At 42.3% G+C, this 19,930-nt stretch overlaps 1 protein-coding gene and 1 long non-coding RNA gene across 6 annotated transcripts in view; one reads left to right on the forward strand and one right to left on the reverse strand.

The window, feature by feature from the left end:
* Positions 1–1,305, reverse strand: part of ACVR1 (activin A receptor type 1) — a 123,515-nt gene extending 122,210 nt beyond the window's left edge. For 2 of the 4 annotated variants that reach the window (XM_027589992.1, XM_027589989.1), the window contains exon 1: positions 1,188–1,305. The gene's annotated coding sequence lies outside the window, so the exon portion shown is untranslated. Of the gene's footprint in view, positions 1–975; positions 1,040–1,187 lie in introns of those variants that run through there. The other 2 variants (XM_027589993.2, XM_027589991.2) reach the window with 2 other exon arrangements.
* A 584-nt stretch (positions 1,306–1,889) lies between these two features.
* The window catches only part of LOC113919958, a 39,799-nt gene continuing 21,758 nt past the window's right edge, over positions 1,890–19,930 (forward strand). The window contains exon 1 of one of the 2 annotated variants that reach the window (XR_003519180.2): positions 1,890–2,124. This is a non-coding gene — a long non-coding RNA (uncharacterized LOC113919958). Of the gene's footprint in view, positions 2,137–19,930 lie in introns of both variants that reach the window. The other variant, XR_003519179.2, reaches the window with a different exon arrangement.

Here is a 19,930-nt window from a genome sequence, read left to right on the forward strand (position 1 = left end):
TTTTTGCCACCGCCTTCCCTTGGGCTGTCAGAGCAGTCTGCATCTCTGGGACAGGATTCTTTAAAACCACTGGGTTATATCTAAGTCTCAATTAGAAGGCCTCTCTTCAAAAATATACAAACTATGTATGAGATCAGTCTTTTTTCTCATCACCTAACTCCCATCACTCACACACTCTCTCACACATACACAACCCTCAAAAAAGAAAGCCCAATAAAATTAACAAATCCACTGATTACTTTGCTACCTCTCTCCAAAAGCCAAATTAAGCACAACTTTTAACCAAGACTTTTCTTCCGCTGCTAAGTGGAATGGTTTATTCTCTTAAGTATCTTCCTCTACAGCTTTTCTCCCATGCAAAGAGCGTTCAAAACTCCAGGAAAAAGAGGTGGGGGGGCGGGGACGTATCTGGCGCAAACTGGACAGACCTAAGCCAGCCTAGAACCCGAAGGAAGTTAGTGAATCCAGCGGCCCCAGAGGCCCACATCTCTCCCGAGCGCGCCCCAGGTTCTAGCCTCACTGTTTTGGTTACAGTGTTGAAGGAAGGGTTTTAAACTTGGCAAAGTACCGTGCAACATCTGTAACCACATTTGCCTTCTGGGGATCGAGAGATGAATCCCACATTCCTGGCTTTGAAGCTTTTTGAAACTGCAGCTAGGAAGAACGGAGGGCGGGAGGGAGTTGAGCAGAGTTTATTGGCTGTCTCTCCAGCAGAAAATTCCTCTTGGAAGAGACGGATATTTTGAGGGTGGGGGTGATTAGCCCATCCCTTTACTCTGTACCAAGCTCAGCTGGGAAGGTGAGCCCGTGGCCGGGCGACCGGATCGATTTACAAGTCAGCGGCGCACACCCTGAAGGAGTTCACTACACACACACACACACACACACACACACAAACACACACACCACACACCACACACGGTGCAAGCCAAAGACCCCCCCCCCTCCATGCCTCTGTCCTCTCCCATATCCCACCAGCAGTTCAGGCCCAAAGCAAGACAGTTCTGTTCCGCGGCTGCTTCCCGCATCGAGAGTAGATGAAGCCTGGGGGAGAAAGGAATGAAAGCGAGGGGGAGGCACCGCAGACGCCCACCCTCCCACCCGCAATCCCACCCTCTCCTCCTGCCAGGCTCCCTCCTCCCTCGGTCCTCCCGGCTCCCGCGGCGCGGCCGGCGACCTGCCCTCACCTCTGGTCCCGCCGCGGCCGGGGCTGAGCCGGGGGAGGCGGAGTGCGAGCCAGCCGGGCGCTGCAGGTCGGCGCGGCGCGGCGCGGCGCGGCGCGGGGCGGGGCGGGGCGGTGCAGCCGGCGAGAGAGCCCGGAACTCTGCGGGGCCGAAGGCCGGCGGCCGGCCCCGAGCGGCGGCCGCGGCGGCTGCAGCCGGGCGGTGCGGGCGGCCAGGGGCTCTCCAGCCCTAGGGCCGGCGCGGCTGGCTGAGGAGCAGCCTGGCAGCGGTAGCGGCGGCGGCGGCAGCAGCCACCCGGGGGGAAAGAGCCGGGGGAGGGAGGGGAGGCGGGGTGAAGAGGAGGAGGAGGAAGGGGAGGAGGGCGGGCGGAATAAACTTCCCGAGGCGCAGCGGCACGGGCTGGGAGGGCGGCCGCGGGCGGGGCGGGCGGCCCGGGGGGAGGCTCGCCCTAGGGGAGGCTTGCCCGAGGGGCGGCGGGGGAGACGGTCACAGAGAGTAGAAAAGTTCCCCCGGCGCGGAGGGGGAGGCTGCGGCGGCGGCGGCGGCTGCAAAGATCAGGAGCCGGAGCGGGAGGAGCGGGAGGAGGAGGAGAAGGAAGTGGCTGCGGAGCGCTCGGCCAATGAGTGTCTGGAGCTGTGATTAACCAGGCAGCAACACATCATTTCCTCCCGGCGCGGATCCAGGGAGCCGGGAGGGAGAGGGAAGGCGGCGGGGCGGGGCCGTCCCCGCGCCCCCTGCAGGCGCCCGGCCGGGGGCGAGCCCGCCGAGCCCCACCGAGCCTGGCCGTCCCACCCCCGGCGCGCCCGGCGCGGTCTGGCGGGCCCGGAGGAGGCTGCGAGCGCGCCGCCCGCGGGGCTTCTCAGAGGCGGGGCGGCGGCGGGGCAGGCCCGAGCCGGGCTCCCGCGGCCGGGGTGGGAGGAGGAGAGGCCGCGCGGCGCGGGTGAGTGCCCAGGTAGGCGCGGGCGGGGCCGTCTGGACAGCTCCCGGGGGCGCGCGGGCGGGCGGGCTGCCTCCAGGGCCCCGCGACTGCGGGCGGCGCGCCGCTGGGGTCCTGCAGGTCGGCGAGAAGCCTCAGTGTTCTCATCCAGGCCATTTCTGACCTGCCTTCAAATCCCCTTCCACTTTGCTCATTTCCTTGCAAGGTCTGGGATTATGCAAGAGCTTGCCATTTTCGCAGTCGGCCTGCTTGGCAATAAAAATAAGCGGGGAGGTGGGAGAGGAGGGGAGCGGGGGAGGGGGCTTCTGCAGTAATCTAGCCCTGTCCTAGGCGCCAGGGGAGCTTACTGTGGAAAGGAAGGAACATTCCCCGCCGCAGAGAGGCTGACAACCTCGGTCCTTAGATACACAAAAACACTCCAGTGTGCTAATATTATCCAGAGCATCAAAAAGGCATGCGGGGATCAAATTTTGCATGGTGCCTGCTGAGTGTAAGGAAAGCACCAAGCCATTTCCTCTGCCCTCTAGAAGCTTATAATGTACAGTCCTATCACAAAGCCAAAGTAAGAGCATGAAACCAATAAATGGGGATACCATAAAGTATTTTTATCTCTACAGGTTCATTCATGCAGCAGGCATTTATTTGCGTGACTGCAGTACTGCAAAAGGTTGCAAAGGAAACGGAAGATCTAGTCCCTGCCGGTCAGGAGTTTACAATCTAATTAGGAACGTAAGGCACATACACATGAAAGAGGTAGAAAATAATCCCCGGGTATTATATAAGCAAGAGGACAGTGAAGGCTGAGGGCATTTTTTTCTAAGGGGAAAGATTCTCTACCTGTATGCTTGCTTGGTGAGAATCAGGAGAGGAAATTCCAGGTCAATCAAGCCAGAGTGCCTCTGTGTATCCTTGCTCTGTAAAACAGGTTTAGAACAGGGACCTCAGTGTCACTTGGCTGAAGCTCTGCCACTTATAAACTGTGTGACCTTGGGCATGTTTTTAACCTCTGTGAAGGCAATAAAGCCTGCCTCCAGGTTTGTTGTGTGGTTCAAGTGAGATTACACTTACATGAAAGCTTCTTGAGCTGCTGTGTTAATGTTCCTCAATCGGGTAAATCTGTGGAGTCCTCATTTGACCAGCCTCTTGATAACCTTTCTAGTCTTCCCTAGGCTGTAAGCTCCATGAGGGCAGGGACCAGGTTTGGTTGTGTTCACTGTGTACCATCATCATGCCTAGCAGAGTGGCACATGTGGGTGCCCAATAAAGGTTTGCTGAATAAGTGAATACATGAACTAATGTATCCTGTTATGCTTTTAACTGTTCATTTTATCTGTTCCTTCAGTAGTGGTCTCATGTGACTGGCTCAATGCAAAGCCCTCTAACTCAGCCTACCTGGGACTAACTTGTATTCCAGGAGACTCTCTGGGAGGATTCTAGGTAGTTCTTGTGGCCTTATAATATACATTGATAATTGCACATGCCTGCATATCTGTGTAAAGCAGGAGGATACATGAGGATACACAAGGATACAGCCTGTCACACAAGCCCTGTCCACACAAGCATACAGCCCAGATACAGTCCTTTGGCTTGGACACTTTAATCCAGCATTGTTCAGCCTCTGTACTACTGCTATCTTTGGCTGGATAATTGCTGTGAGATGTGTCCTGTGCATTGTAAGATGTTTTGCAGCATCCTTGACCTCTATCCATTAGATGCAAATAGGATGCCTTCTCTCCACAGCTGCGACATTTAAAAATGCCTCCAGACATGGCTAAATGTCCCTGGGGGACAAAATTGCCCCCTATTGAGAACCAGTGCCTTACCCCAACATCTCATCCACTGATTTAACTATGGTGGAGAAATCACACAAGTAAAGTAACTTGAAAGAAATACATCTTCTGTTATTCCAAGATTCTTAGATCTTTTCCATCATATGTTTCCAGGAGCACGACTCTTGTTAATTAATTGCCTGCTGCATTGTGAATTGGCATCTCTTCTGTTTTCTGCGTAACCTCCTCCCTTACACCCAGATCAACATGTTCATTTCTAAAAGTCAACAGCTTTCAACAACTATTAGGAAACAGAGTCTTGAGCAACCTAAGAGTCCTGTATAATATTCTCCTATAAAATATGGAGAATTCATTCCATAAAATTTTGCAGAAAGCTTCGCTCTTATAATTAAGCCCTTCGACTTACCACTGCCTCTCTGCACTCAGATTGTAAGTAATACAGAATATAAATTGTGCTGTTTAGAAATTACTGCATTTAAAATATTTAAGGAGCTACTTTGAGTGATTTTCTTTCGTCTTGAAGCCATTTCTTTTTGGTTCTAGAGTTTCCCTTTCCTAGTGATATAGAGACATAGCTTATTAAAACCTATAGAGCAAAAATCAGCTTTGTTATACATATCAGCTTCCAGAAGCAAGTTCTTTAGGAGAATATTGGGATGTTTTAGAGCTGGTGTGGATGAAAATCCTGATGGATTGATATGCTGCAGTTCGATTACTAAAGGTTTCTTGAAGAAAAATAAAGATTAATGGTTGAAGGAATGAACTAATTCTGATAAGTCTGTTCACTCAGTCTGGGCATGTAGAACCAACCAAAAACCCTGCTCCTGGCAGGCAACAGCACTGTGTTTACAAGGTGAGCAGACATTTTTGCTCAGCAAGACAATGTCATCTGTCTCTTTAAATAAAGTTATTTGAAACATTGCTTTTATAGTTTTGTTCATATTTCGTTTGGGTTTTACAGTTGTGTAATGGTTACAAGCATATGGAGATTAGTTTGCATCTAGTTTAGTGATTATTCACACTTAAATTGAGCGTTGAAGACAAGGTGGGCATCCAAACTGCTTAGAAAAAGGGCAAAGTTTGAGGGTTGGATGTGGTTTATGGGAAAGCAATTTCTGTGCTGTTAGACTGGAAATAGGAAACATATTCCTAGTTCTCTATGAAATCCATGAAATTTGTGTTTTTGCTTCTGTTAGAATATTTTTTAAAGAAATTAATATCGTGTTAAATTAATATGCATATGCTGGATCATATGAATATCATGTAGCCATGATCCCACTACCCTTTTTTGCTCTGGACCTGTAAGAATATGCAGTTTATTTAAATGGTATTTTAATAAAAATAAGGCATCACTGAAGGTCTGTGAGAATTGTTTTCCTTTTAAAGGTGTCTATACATTCCTCAAGTGTGAGAAATACCCAGCTGCATCATAACTATTTTTGGAGAATGGTGAATTTATTGAATGATAATAACCTGGAATTTATTCCTAATCCTGAGGCCATAAGAAACCATTATTATATTCCAAAGATGGAAGTGACTGGGTCAGAGTAGTAGTAGTAGGGGGTGCAAGAGAAAAATCATAATCTTAAGGGTCACTAAAAATCCTATCATGCCTGGCACCCTTGCCCCAAAAGGTAAACATTTAACCAGTCAGGACAGACATTTGTTTATCTTCCAGTTAAATTTTCCCAGGTGTATGAATGACTCATTAATTGTTCATTTCATACAAGACCTTATTGGCCATCCACCATATTCAGGGAACTGTGGGAGCTGCTCAGGGAGTCTTCAAACTGCCTACAGTTACTCCCCACTGGGAAAGTTAATCCAGACACTCTTAGCACAGCAGGTTACATGCAAACCAGTGTTCGGCCAGCCATGTGATAAAAGAGGCATTACAAAACCATTGCAGAAAGCAAAGATTATTCATTAAGCAGTGTTGAGGCACTTGGAAAAAATCCTGTTAGTGCTCCCTTTCACGCAATTCCTGAAAATATTTCCAGAAAGAATAAGAGTTAAATATTTTTTAATTATAAATTAACTCAAAGCAAATATAGGTAGATACCTATCCTTGGATGGGAAAAGGACTTTGTAAGTAAAAGCTATGGAAAAAATAAATACGATTGGTTGACTTGACCATGTAAAAAGTTTTCCCTAATTTTTTTTTTTTAGGAAACAAATATGAGGGGAAAAGCCAAGTAGTGAAGCTATCCACAACCTATACTCAAAGGGTTAAAAATCTTTAACATATCAAAAAACTTTTATGAATCAACAAAATGCACCCTTTAATAGAAAGTTGATCAGATGTTTTGAATAGACAAAATTTTTACATATGAACATTAGGAAAAAATTTAAAATTCAAGAAGAGGGAATGCAAACAAAACTCAGCTAAATTTCTGACAATATGTCAGCAAATGAACATATCCTCTCTTATTAAGATTGACTTTATAAAGGACACTCAGTTGTTGTGGAGAGTGTAAATGGGAAAACAATTTCTTGAAGATAATTAGGTGACAATATATCAAACCCCTTAAAAATATGTATACCCTTTAACACTTTAATCCCATTTCAGGAATTTATGCTACGAAAATAATCATCAATCACCCAAAGATTTGTATAAGTTGATAATCATCTAGTAATTTTGGAAATGCCAGCAATAAAGCATAAGCTGAAAAAAATAGAATATAAAGGTAATATTCTAATTCAATAACCCTTGTAAACACATGAATTCCACACGTTCACATATACACTAAGATGAAAAACTAGAAGGAAATATTCCAGGATGTACAGCAATTATCTTTGGATCATGGATATGGTTGACTTGTATTTTCTTTTTTACACAGGTCTGTGTGTTCCAACTTCTCTGTAACATATTACTTTTATAAGCAGAAATAAAAAACATTATAAAAGTAGAAAGGCAGGGCGCCTGGCTGACTCAGACGGTAGAGCAGGCAACTCTTGATCTCAGTTTTAGCCCCTAGAACTTACTTAAAAATTAATTAATTAATTAATATAAAAGTAGAAATGCACATATTTTGAAAGGGTCTGACAATCATGGAACAAAACCTAGCTGGTGAAGATTGCATGTGAATTTGTATTTGTGAAGTGGGTGGTAGGGTGTAGAAAAAGGAATTCAGATTTAGCATTTTTGTGCTCTTGCAGGTAAGTCCACTTCTTTCAGATAATCATTTCCTGGAGGGCTCACAGCCTTATCTTTTTGCCCGCATCTCAGTCTTTGACCCATTTCCTTAAAACCTTGAGGGCTAGATGCTCATCAGGACTGTCCATGGTCTTGCTCACATTCTAAAGCTGCTTAAGTTTCTAATTTACTTAACTGTGGTTAATTTAGCTACATTGTGGAGATGTGGATTTAAAAAGCTAGTCCTGTGGATGAATGCCCTCAGGACTATCAAATTAATTTCTTCCTCAAATTAAACAAATATATTTCAAATATAATTGTGTGGTTCTTGGTAGAATCCAACATCGCAGAGGCTTTTCCTTTTTAGGGAACTCTTTTGCCTGATTGGTCCCTCAGAGCATTGGCATCATGAAGACATTTTCATGGATAAGAAATCAAATTAATTTTCCAAGTCCTAGTGTAGCCCCACTCTACCAATATCTAAAATCTAAAGGCTTCCTTTTTATTAACCTACTTTTGTTTAATGAAACTCCAGAGATCAGCTGCTAAGGTTAATTACATATAGCAGAGAACTAGCTGTGTGACCTTAGGCAGGGAGATTGTAGAGCCTAGCTTCTCCTCAGGTGTAATAAAGTAAGGGGTGGGTTGCATCTTGGAGGTCTCTTCGTTTTGAAATTCTGCAACTTGAGTTGGAATTCCTAAAGAAGCTTATTATCTGGAGTTGCCGATGCGGCATTTGACACTCCTGGAGGTGGGGAGCTTAAGACTTCTAGGAACGGATGGCCAGGGTGATGGGAATAGAAGGACCATGTAGAGAAGTGGCCATAGAGAGGACTGAGATAGCCTGGTCCGATCATGCAGGTCTCGGAACTGTGCAAGGAAGTGATTAAAAGGGCTTAGCAAGGGAGTGAGTGACAAGCTTGCTTAATATCATTTATCATTACACCAAGACATCTATATCCCTTCATCAACAAGATTTTCCCCGATGATTATTTTGTTTAGAAAAGAGATACAAAATATGCAAGTGCAAATGGATATATTGTATAGTGAAAAGTAAATTCCAGAACTACCAGCTTCCCAACCACCCACTTCTCTCTCCTTAATATCAGCTTCTCTGTATCCTTACAGAAATGGGGTAGAGGGTGCCTGGGTGGCTCAGTTGGTTAAGCGACTGCCTTTGGCTCAGGTCATGATCCTGGAGTCCCGGAATCAAGTCCCGCATTGGGCTTCCTGCTCAGCAGGGAGTCTGCTTCTCCCTTTGACCCTCTTCTCTCTCGTGCTCTCATTCTCTCTCTCAAATAAATAAATAAATAAATCTGAAAAAAAAAAAGAAATGGGGTAGACATATGAAACCATACCCGTATTCCCTTTTGCCTTAACCGACTGAGTCACCCAGGTGCCCCTAATTAAACTTTCTGATTTTAAAGTTATACATGTTGTAATTAAAAATACTTTTCAAATGGGGACACCTGGGTGGCTCAGTCGGCTAAGCCTCCAACTCTTGGTCTTGGCTCAGGTCTTGATCTCATGGGTCATGAGTTCAAGCCCTGCATTGGGCTCCACGCTGGGCATGGAACCTACTTAATTAATTAATTAGCTAGTTAATTAATTAATTAATTTTGGGGCACCTGAGTGACTCAATAAGTTAAGTGTCTGACTCTTGAGTTTGGCTCAGGTCGTGATCTCAGGGGCATAAGATTGAGCCCCATATCAGACTCTGTGCTGGGCCTGTTTAAGATTCTCTCCCTCTGCCCCTCTCATCCCCCCTCTCCCTCTCTAAAAACAAAATAAACAAATACTTTTCAAATGGCACACATGGTATGATCTGATTTTTTTCTTTAAGCAAGTAGGTATGATGCACAGAAATGAGTTTGTAAGGCTATGGGCCAGGATACTGGCAGTGGAAATCATGCGATGGTAACAATGCAGGTCATCTTTTTGGTTTTTATAGCAACTTTATTGAGATATAATTCACATACCATACAATTTGCCCATTTAAAGTGTACAATTCAGTGGTTTTTAGTATAGTCACAGAGCTGTGCAAACATCACTACAATCAATTTCAAAACATTTTCCTCATCCCCAAAAGAAACCCTATACACATCACCATATTTATACTTTTATTCTTGTGTTGTATTTCCAAAACATTCTGCAGTGCTTGTTACTTTTATAATTAAACAAATCTATTAGAAAAAAATAAAATAATGCAATATTCACTATAAAAACCTACAGAGGAAATACAGAAAAGTCTTTCAAAGAAGTTAAAATCACTTAATTTTACTATTTCCAATATGAATAGATACAATATTTTAGATAATTTTCTCTTGGTCTTTTCTGTGCGTATTCATATATTTTATATAAATACACATAATTTTCTCTTACTCTTCTTAGTTATGAGCATTTTCCTAGGTCATTAGGTATTCTCTGAGAGTATGATTTTTGACTGATTTAAACCCCTGAATATACCACAACTTTTGACAGCATCTCATTGTTTCCTTAGGATTGATTCCTACAAGTAAGAATCTAGGTCATATTTCCAACTGCTAGGTGGTTTGAACTGTTTCCAGTGGCTTGTCCAACCCCCCCACACCATTTTACCATCTCTGTTAGCACCCTCCCTCTCATCCTTGCCAATTTGGAAATTTAAAAAATTCTGTTTTAATTTGCACTTACTTGATTGCTAATAAGTTAATACCTTGCTCATAAGTATATCAACTGTGTGTAGTTTTCTGATCTTCTTTTTAGTTAATGCCCTTTGCCTATTGTTCCATTGGAATGTTAGTGTTATTTTTATTGATAAGAATATAAAGAGCCTTCTTTTTTTCTTTCCTCCTGAGCACTGAGCAGGTAGAAATTCCAATCTATAAACAACTTTTAAAGATTAACTTGGTTTCCAGTCATTGTTTCTCACATCTTTGTAGTGGAACTGGCTGCCTTTCTTTAGGGGGACTCTTCATTTCTACTGTACTGAAGAAACTGCTGGGGATGAAGTAGGGACCAGTCTGTGAAGTTCCTAATATTTTGATAAAATAGTTGCTTGCCAATTTCATTCTAAAGCTCCCCAAAATAGGGGCACGTGGGTGACTCAGTCGGTTGGGTGTCTGACTTCAGCTGGGTCATGATCTTGGGGTCCTGGGATGGAGCCCTCCCCATCGGGCTCCACTCAGCAAGGGCCTGCTTCTCCTGTTCCCTCTGCCCCTCCCCTTGCTTGTGCTCACACACACACACACACACACACTCTCTCTCTCTCTCTCTTTCTCATATGGATAAGTAAAATCTTTAAAAAATAAACATAAAAAAATAAAGTTTCCAAAAATATATTATATTTACCACCAATAATAAAAACTGCCTTAATCAGCTTTGATTTTCCCAAGTAGCCAGATAGGTTGTGTTCAACCAAATTCATCCATTCCTATAAAGAATAACATCAATGCTGGGTCAAACAGCATCAGGGTGTATTAAATGCACCCAAGTCTCACTTCACTTTTCTATCTGACAAGCATGAGTGTTTACACCAATGAACAGTCTGCAGTCTAACTCTGACTCCGTTCCTCCTAGTGTTACAACACAGAGCACTAAAGGTTGTCAGACCCTCCAGTTTCTAACAGAAATCCCATCTGGAATAAAGTAAGTAATCTTATCATTCATCCTCTAAATAGCTAAAGATGTTCTACTGATCACATCCAAGAAACTAGAGTTTTAAAATGTGAACTATGAAAACATTTGAATCCCTTCATAATGAAAAGGACCTTGGAAAATAAAAGAAATTCACAAACAGCAAGGAAAAGGTGTTGATGACAGTTATTATTCCTGGATAGAAAATGGCCACATAACGTATTTGATTTAAAAAAAAGAGGAAAAAGACAATGTATTGATCTGGGTGAACATAGAGCAACCTCATATAGAGCTGAGATGAGCTTTTGATTTAGATAGGCTTACTCTATTGCTGCTAAAGGTCGGGGTTCCCTGTTGACAAATCAAGTGTAGATTTGTTGACAAATCTGTTCATCACAAGTTCTTCCACTGTGAGTTGTCTGCCTCTACTTGATTTGCAGTTATGTGTTAGACATCGGTAAAATTTGATAACCAGAACACAGCTTTAATTCAATATTATTTGATTTTTTTATTTAAAAATATTTTATTTATTTATTTGACAGAGAGAGACACAGTGAGAGCAGGAACACAAGCAGGGGGAGCAGGAGAGGGAGAAGCAGGCTTCCCGGGGAGCAGGGAGCCCGATGCGGGGCTCGATCCCAGGACCCCGGGATCATGACTTGAGCCGAAGGCAGACGCTCAACCGACTGAGCCACCCAGGTGCCCCTCAATATTATTTGATTTTAAAAATAAAAATAAAAATGGCTTTATATTTTTACAGCTATCACTATCCAGCCTTTGAAATAGAATGATGGGATTTTCTTTTTTGAAGAAAATTTAGAAATAATTTAATACAGCTTCCACTTTTTCTTTTTTCCTTTTTTTTTTGATTTCATGATATTAGTACTTTTTTTTTAAAGATTTTATTTATTTATTTTAAGGAAAGAGAGAAGCTCTCTTTCGAGTGCTCCAGCCAGTAGAGGGGCAAAGGGAGAGAGAGAGGAAGAGGGAAAGAATCCCAAGCTGACTCTGTGCTGAGTACAGAGCCCAGCTTGAGGCCAAGTCTCACAAACCTGAGATCATGACCTGAGCGGAATCCAAGAGTCAGACGCTTAACCCACTGAGCTACCCAGGCGCCACATATTAGTGTTTCTTTTCTAATGAGAAGTTTCAAACATTAGCAAAAAGAGAAAAAAATAGAATTACGGACCCCATATACCTATGAGCTGGTTGAGCAATGATCAAGATTAGTCTGGACATGCTCCCCCACCCCACACCCCCTGGCTTTTGGAATTTATTTATTTATTTATTTATTTATTTATTTATTTATTTATTTATTTATTTTGAGAGAGTGAGAATGAGAGAGAGAGAGAGAGTACATGAGAGCGGGTAGGGTTAGAGGGAGAAGAAGGCCCCTCGCTGAGAAGGGAGCCTGATGCGGGACTCGATCCCGGGACTCCAGGATTATGACCTGAGCCGAAGGCAGTCGCTTAACCAACTGAGCCACCCAGGCGCCCTGGAAGTTATTTAAAAGTAAACTTGAGCCATCATGTCATTCCATTCCTACATATTTCAGCAAGCATCTCTAAAACATAAGGACATTTTCTTACCCAACCATAATGCCGTTATCAAACCTAACAAAATTAATGATTACTCAGTACATTCAATTCACAGTTCAGATTCTAATTGCATAGGTTTTTCTCAAGAAGTCTTTTATCAAATCTGAACCCAGACAATGATTATATATATATCATTTGATTCTTTGGCCTTTTATGAAGTCTCCTTTAATTTTGAGATCAATTAGTCCCCTACCACTTCCCCAAACTCCACTCAGTTTTGTTGTTGTTGGTGGTGGTGGTGATGATGCCATTGACTTGTTGAAACCAGCTCAATGGGCTTCACCTCCATTTTACTTTCTAACTGTTGAAGAATACAGACTTGGATAACTTGAGTGAATTCCCCCAAAAGAGGTGGTTAATCGATACAGAGTAGAATCCCTACTTTCTAACTGTTGAAGAATACAGGCTTGGATAACTTGAGTGAATTCCCCCAAAAGAGGTGGTTAATCGATACAGAGTAGATCCCATTCTATCACACCTTTCCCATATACCATGTTGCCATGCCATAGTTTTACAATATCTCTGATGTTAGCATTCTGGTGATTCAGAAAACATTAGGAACATTTTAAACTCAACTTCTTCCACGTTTGTTTATATTTAAAATTCCTAGTTATCTTCTAAAAGTTAGGATCTAGAATTTGCAGTTGGCTTTTCCCCAATATCTGGCCTGTTGAAGTTACTTCATAAATGTTATTTTCTGAAAATATGCCAAAACTCAGAAACTCAAGTTTTCCAAAAAGAAAACAAAACAAAACAAAAAATCTCATAGCAGAAACTACTGCTTTCACTGAGAGTGGGTAGCAAAACTACTCCAACAAAATTGCCTAGACACATATGCCAAAAATTAGAATCAGGCATTAAAAACTTAGAAAACCTCAAAGACAAATTGACTTACCATACCTCTTTTAGTTAAGCAGGGCTTATATTTGTCTATCCGTGATACAATTAGTACATGAAATAAAGTGTAATTGTTGGTACTTTATATGTTCCCAGGAAGCATGAATGTGGAGAGGACGCTGGGGAATTGAGGGCAGAGAACACATCTTTCCTCATCCATTTCTTATAGCCTCCAGAGAAGATGGAGAGAAGAAACAAAAACTTAAATCCATTTCAGTGGCTCTGCCTTTGTCTTTTTTAACAAGTCAACCAACAAATCGTTTCTTTAAAATCAGTTTTAGCTATTAGAGACTTTAATTTGCGTATGCTCCATGCATTCTTCCTGTGTTCTAGAATTCTGATTAGGAATTGTTGCTTTCAAACACCACAACTTCCTCACATAAAAATGAAAAATTCGTGGCTACATTTTCTCCTCAGTCCTTATTAGCCTGCTAAAACAGGGGTCACCTACCACTTTCTGGAATTTGTTTATTTCAGCCCTTAAATACAACTGAAGAGATTTTAAAATATTACTTGTTACAGTGGAATGGATTCTGCATGGTTGCTGCTGAGTCTTTTTTTTTTTTTAGAAAGAAGGAGAAAAAACCACATTGTTTTGAAAAAACATGTTTTTAAAATAATTTTATAGATTGCAGATTTTGTAAATGATCATGTTAATTGTTGGGAGGGGGTTCCCAACCTTGTTAATGTCCCCTTAGCATTAGGCTTTTGTTCCCCAGCCTTGAATATGTCATTTTCTCCCACAGACTGCATTTCTAGGGGTATAATTGCTGTCTCCATGTAAAAGACAACTCATGTGCATAAATTTCCACTCACTGAAACAAGACTCTGCCTCCCCTAATTTTAATGCAGATGTGATCCAGGGGGTAGAGTTACACTTACTTCCCCAAGCAAAATGAAACAGATTACACATTAAATATTGTCTTTGGAACCAGGTGCACAGAAACAACCAATTACCTAGACAGCTCATCAAGTCCTGATATGTTTACCACATTGTTTTTTGTTTTCTCTTTAAACATTTGGTGAATTATTCTGAGGCTTTCATTTCTCTATAATGAACAGAATATGCTTATTAATAAAGGCCCTTTTGTGTGATTCACTAACAGTTGACTCACAAAAGCCTTTAAAACCATGTCTGAAAGTTTCTGAACTGAACTTGTGTTCCCATGAAGACAAAGCCTTATTACTACAAAGAGGTTATCCTGCTTCTGGTTCATCTTCTTTGATAAGTAATGGATATCCAAAAATGACTTAAAGGAGAAGGGGCGTGAAGTTGGGAAAAAGAGAGATGGAGGAAGGTGCTTCTGTTCCCCCTTTAGATATTTCTGAGTTGCTCATACTTAAATAACAGTATCCATATTATCAAGTTTTGGTCACTGCTCATTATAGCCTCTTGAATTTTTGTGCGTATCATTATTTCTTTGGGGTTTTTAATTAATCACACATGCTGATGAATTCAAGGGCTCTTTCAAGACTTGTTCCTGTTATTCCAAGAGATTTTTACCACTTCCTGAGGAGGGGCTGTTTTAGATTTCGACAAAGTCATTAACCTCCCAAAGAATGCGAAGAATAAATAGAATGGGATGGCCGCAAAGATGTAATGGGCACAAACTCTTAGGAAGGTTGGAGGCAGGGGGCTCAGTGGGGGGCACGCCTGACAGCCAACTGAGGGGAGGGAGGGTTGGGGAGAAGGAGGAGGAAGATGTTCTTGGAAACCTTATGTAAAGCCTTAGCAGTGAATGGCCTGGAGATCAACCATCTGTTGGTGGAGTTGTTATGCAGGACTGACTTAGTGAGAGTATCCTAGCTTTTAAAACTGTGCATCCTCTGAGCTTCCGTTGGAAGTTAGGGGGAGCTCTAAGCAAAGTAGGTGAACATATACAGTAGAAAACTATATGTGTGTGTATGTGACCAGGTTGCAGAAACTGAGGGTAAATTTTATGTTTTTCTTTTTAATAAAACAATTTGAGACGTTTTAGAGAAGATGAAACCTGCAGGTGTGGGAATAGAAAAAAAACTTGAAATATGGAGAACGCTGCAAGTTACTCTCATACATTATGGTCAAATTGGAAGTTGCTACAAGATCTGTGGAGGGCAGTTTGACATTATATTGCAAAATTACAAATGCAGGCACCCTATGACCTTGCAATTCCATGCTAGGAATATTTCCTGCACATATCCTCACCCAACTGTGAAATGATGTACGTACAAAGTTTTCATTGCAGCATTGCAGCACTAACTGCAAAAATAAGAGGTTGAAAACAACCTAAATGTCATTGATAGGACACTGAGTCCCTAAATTATGATACATTCTTACAATGGAACACTAAGAAGCTTTTTTTAACAACATAACAAAATTCTTAATATATTGATATGATTGCACTCCTCAATGTAGTGGTAAGTGGGGTGGGGGGGGGAAGCCAAGTTCAGGAAATTGAGTTATATGCCATCATTTGAGTTAAAAAGGAGAGATATACATCTATATTGGCTAGCATAATTGGACAAAAATTCTCAGAGACAGTGGGGGGTGAGTAGGAGTCGAAACAACAGAAAGGCAGGGGTAAGATGTTTCACTACTTTGAACAGGAAAAAGTTCAAAGTTCAGATGAAAAAATTGCTAGGTCTGGAGTGAGGCAGGCCTAGTTCTGCTGACCAGTTCGAGCACTTTCTGACTCTGTAAACTTGGGGTCCTTATTGGCAAAGTAGAGAAGATAATGCTACCTGTCTCCTGAGGGAGCTGAAGATAGTAAACGGGTACACACAGAGTGGGGGTGGTCCAGTGCCCAGGGTATGTTCAATAAGTGCTAGGCGTTTCCATTAGTCTTATTAATATCGCCACCACCTTTCTCATAAATCACTGGGTATTTGGGCACAAGGGTGGAAAATGACAATGGGAGTTATGGAAATGATTACGAAAACAGAACATTTTCAGTTCCAAAGGGGTCTGTTGTAGGAATCAATATCATCAAAACCATGTGTAGACCACCTCTCTGTTTTCGGCATTCTTCTCTGCACAACTAACCAATAAGGGCTCTCTCCTGAGTTTCCTACCATGTACATCTCTTTCCAAGTTCCATCAGAAACTTATTTGTCTGCCTTGGGGCAGCCTCTCTCTGGGCCAGTCAGTGATGGCCTCACCAAAAATGTCAGCACTCACAGGTACCACACTGTTGGACTGGGGAGGGCCAGATCCCAAGGGAAGAGGAAGGGAGCCAGGCAAGAAACAAGAGATCTCAACTACAGATGTTTTTGCAGTATTTCTGATTTTAAAGCTGCGGCGGTAGGAGTGGTGGGGAGAGGGAAGAGACTGGATATTTTCTGTACTACCTACATGAGTGCAGGTCACAGCCTGGGTGTGAAGGAAGATGGTGTTCCTTGCAGAAATACAGGTGTGGCTTAGAGGCTCAAATGCTGACCTGTGAAGTTAAGAAAGCAACGAAGGAGGTTGCCGAGCAAATGGACACAACCTTGAGTTTAGGGACTTGAAATCTCCAAGAGTCCATGGATAAACTCCAAGTGGTCCTGAAAACCCACAAATTATAAGCAGGAGTTTGTTTGTATATGAGAATATACATTTTTCTGGGGAAACCCATAACTGTCACCAGATTCTCAAGAAGGGCTGTGATCTCAAAATGATGACAAGCTCCCGCTAGACAGATGATGACAGTGAGCTGTGACCCAAGGAATATGATTCATCCAACACAGGGGACCTGAGGCTCATACAATATGACTTTTCCAAAGAGCCATAAAGAATAAAAGAGCCACTACTCTGCTCTTGTTGCTTTCTAAGCCATCATTCTTGTACTTCTGCTTTTGTTTTGCCATATTCACTTTTATTATAACTTACTGAATAGTCTTTAAACGTGTTCACTTTTTAAACTTAAATGCCTAGTTTAGGCTCATCCTATGGAAAAAAAATATCTGGGAAATCGGGGGTATCTTGTGCCATTTGCAGTTTTTTCCCTAATGTATATTAGAAGAAATTAATTATGTTTAAAACGTTAAAACGTAAAATTGTATCATTTCCAAAATCATTCACCGCATGCACAGAGGTGGGCTTATGGCATTTTGGAAAGGCCTGTCTCTAAGTATTCTAAGATTCACAACACATATTCCACTTTATAGAGAAGGACCCTGAGGCATGAGGCAATTAACGTAACTTATTAGAGATTCTAAGCAAAGCGTGGAAAAACTTGAAGTCAGGTCCTGGGCAATACTGGATCTGCTAATGTCTTGGCCACGCTGTCTATCTTATTGCTATGCAGACAGTTTAAAGGGATTTTTAAATGCTCTCACATTTCCCCACTACCACGTGAAGAGGACCAACTAGGCGAGAGTACAAACTTGCTTGATTTAATGCTCTGGTTATGATCCCAGTAACTGAGGAGGTGGGGGAAAAGCCAGTGAGTTTCTTTCTGCTGAAATTCCATCTCATTTTTATTTCTCTTAATGTTGTTTTTTGAATCCTAAGTTCCAAAACCTGTCCCCTATTATGCAGTGCAAACGAGAACAGATGGGGAAAAGTTATGTTGGAAAGGGCTTTGGAGGGCCACCGAGAAGGGAAATATGACTACTCAATGTGTCACACACCAACTTGCAGCTGCCACCAGTCCTTCCCCACGATGCACTGCGTATGGAACCAGCCCGTGGTGCTCAGAAGGCGCAGGCTGACTGCAGGAAGGGAGCGCAATTAGGGAACAGTCGCTTTACTTGTGTTTCCTTGAAAATATGAATCAAGAGCATAGCAGCGGCACAGCCAGCGAAAGAGAACTCGATCCAAAGGCCAGCCTGGAAAATGGTTAGCTAGACCCCCAAGTTTGCCAAATGTTAACCGATAATTGGCTCTATCCCTGCCTTTTTATAGCCAAGAGTTGCCTCAGCATATCTCAAAGTCACCATTCAGGTCTTCTCTCTGTCTAGGAATTACTCTTCTGGAAAGGTCATATGAGCTTACATGCATGATGTGGCTTCCAACGAGTATTTTTCAGTCCTCACACAGTGCTTATGAGTTCACTAAATATTTCAAGGGCGAGGCAGCTGATCTGGTTTCAAATGGCAGGTCTGCCAGTGACTAGCTGTGAGATGTCCAGCAAGTCACCTAACTTCTCTGAGCCTGAGGTCCATCATCTATAAAACAGAGGTAACATGACTTACTTTTGAGGGTTTCTGTATTTGAAGTAATGTATATAAATTTCTGGTTTGTTCAATCTATAGCAACTATTATTGCTGTGATTATCAGAAAGCAGAGAAACTGTATATCCCTGAGAACCCATGTTGAAAGTAATTATCAGGGAAACATGGTTTACATTATTTTATTCATTTGGTGATTCGGGTCATACAGATGGTATCTGGGAACAAATCTTCATGTTGCAAACAGTTGTGTTATGTCCTGCAGGGACTCTTTTGAAATCGTGCCTGTCTTTGCAGAGTAAATAACTATGCAAGGACTTTATGTCATAGAACACGCTTTTCCATCCCAGGGCAGTTCATAAATTACCTAGATCAAAATATCTATGGGAGGGTGGTCAAATGCAGTTTTTTGAGCCCACCCCATATTATACTTTCAGCATCTGTAAGATATGGAGTTCAGGGATCCTCATTTTGAAGAAAAACGATGGGGACCCTTAAGTGCACTGAAGTTTGAGAGCCACTTCCTGAAGAAATGGGGACAATGATCATTCTAATTGTGAGTCATTTCCAGCTGCCTTCCCTCTCCCACCACACACAGCCAGGCCCAGAAATGTGGCAACTATTCGTGAGACAGAGGTTTGGATCTGGTGGTTCTAGCTACTGTTCTCTTGTTTTGTATAGTGTTTAGTTAAGGCAGGTCTATTCATACCCTCTTAGTCCATAGGAAACATTAGCTTGGTTAGAGTTTGTCCTAAGAGGGTGGCCATGCATCCCAGTTTGCCCAGGGCAGCCCTCAGTGGCCCAGCATAGTTATTAATAGCTTTCCTTTTCATTATCAAAAGTGTCCCAGTTTGTATGATTAATTATATCATTCATTACCTGAGGTTTACAGGAACTTTGATTAGCACATGTAGGACATGAATGAGGGCTGGCAAAATGTGTAACACATGTAATTCACTGGTAGAGGAGAGATACACTTAAATACCATCAGCAACAATGAGGAGGTACAATGGGCTGAAGTGACCTAGGAAGGGTGAAAGAAAATAGTACTTTTTCAAGTTATTCCATAAACTGGCATCAAGAAAGGAAGGGTATGCAACAACTAGGAATTCTAGACTTGTTAATATCTTCCCTCTCACCCAAGGGGCTGAGCAAGAAATGGATCTTGGCACCATAAAGTTAGACATTTTCTACCTTTCTGTTTACTGGCTGTGACCTTGGGCAAGTTATTAAATATCCCTGAACCTCGCTTTACGCATGTGTGAAAAAGATAACAAAGCTTATTTAGATTTAATAAAACACGTGTATGAAGCACCTGGCACCATGGTTAGGTGCTTCATAATGGTGGTTCTGCCATTATTCTTTCCATCAGGGCCACTGCATGGCAGTTCCACCAAAGAAACATGACTTTTAAAATAATGAGTCCTTTCAAGAGGAGTCAAGAGGGTGCTATAGAAATGGGTATAGATTCTAGAGTATTAAAACTTTTTCTTTCTTCTTTCTTTCCATTGTTCTTTCTTCTTTGTGACGAACTCAAAGTCACACTCTTTTGGATGGAAAAAAAGTAAAAGGCGCCTGGGTGGTTCAGTTGGTTAAGTGACCAACTCGTGATTTCATCCCCAGTCATGATCTCAGGGTCGTGG

This window comes from Zalophus californianus, chromosome 3 (assembly GCF_009762305.2).
Source record: "Zalophus californianus isolate mZalCal1 chromosome 3, mZalCal1.pri.v2, whole genome shotgun sequence".
In the NCBI taxonomy this organism is placed as follows: domain Eukaryota; kingdom Metazoa; phylum Chordata; class Mammalia; order Carnivora; family Otariidae; genus Zalophus; species Zalophus californianus.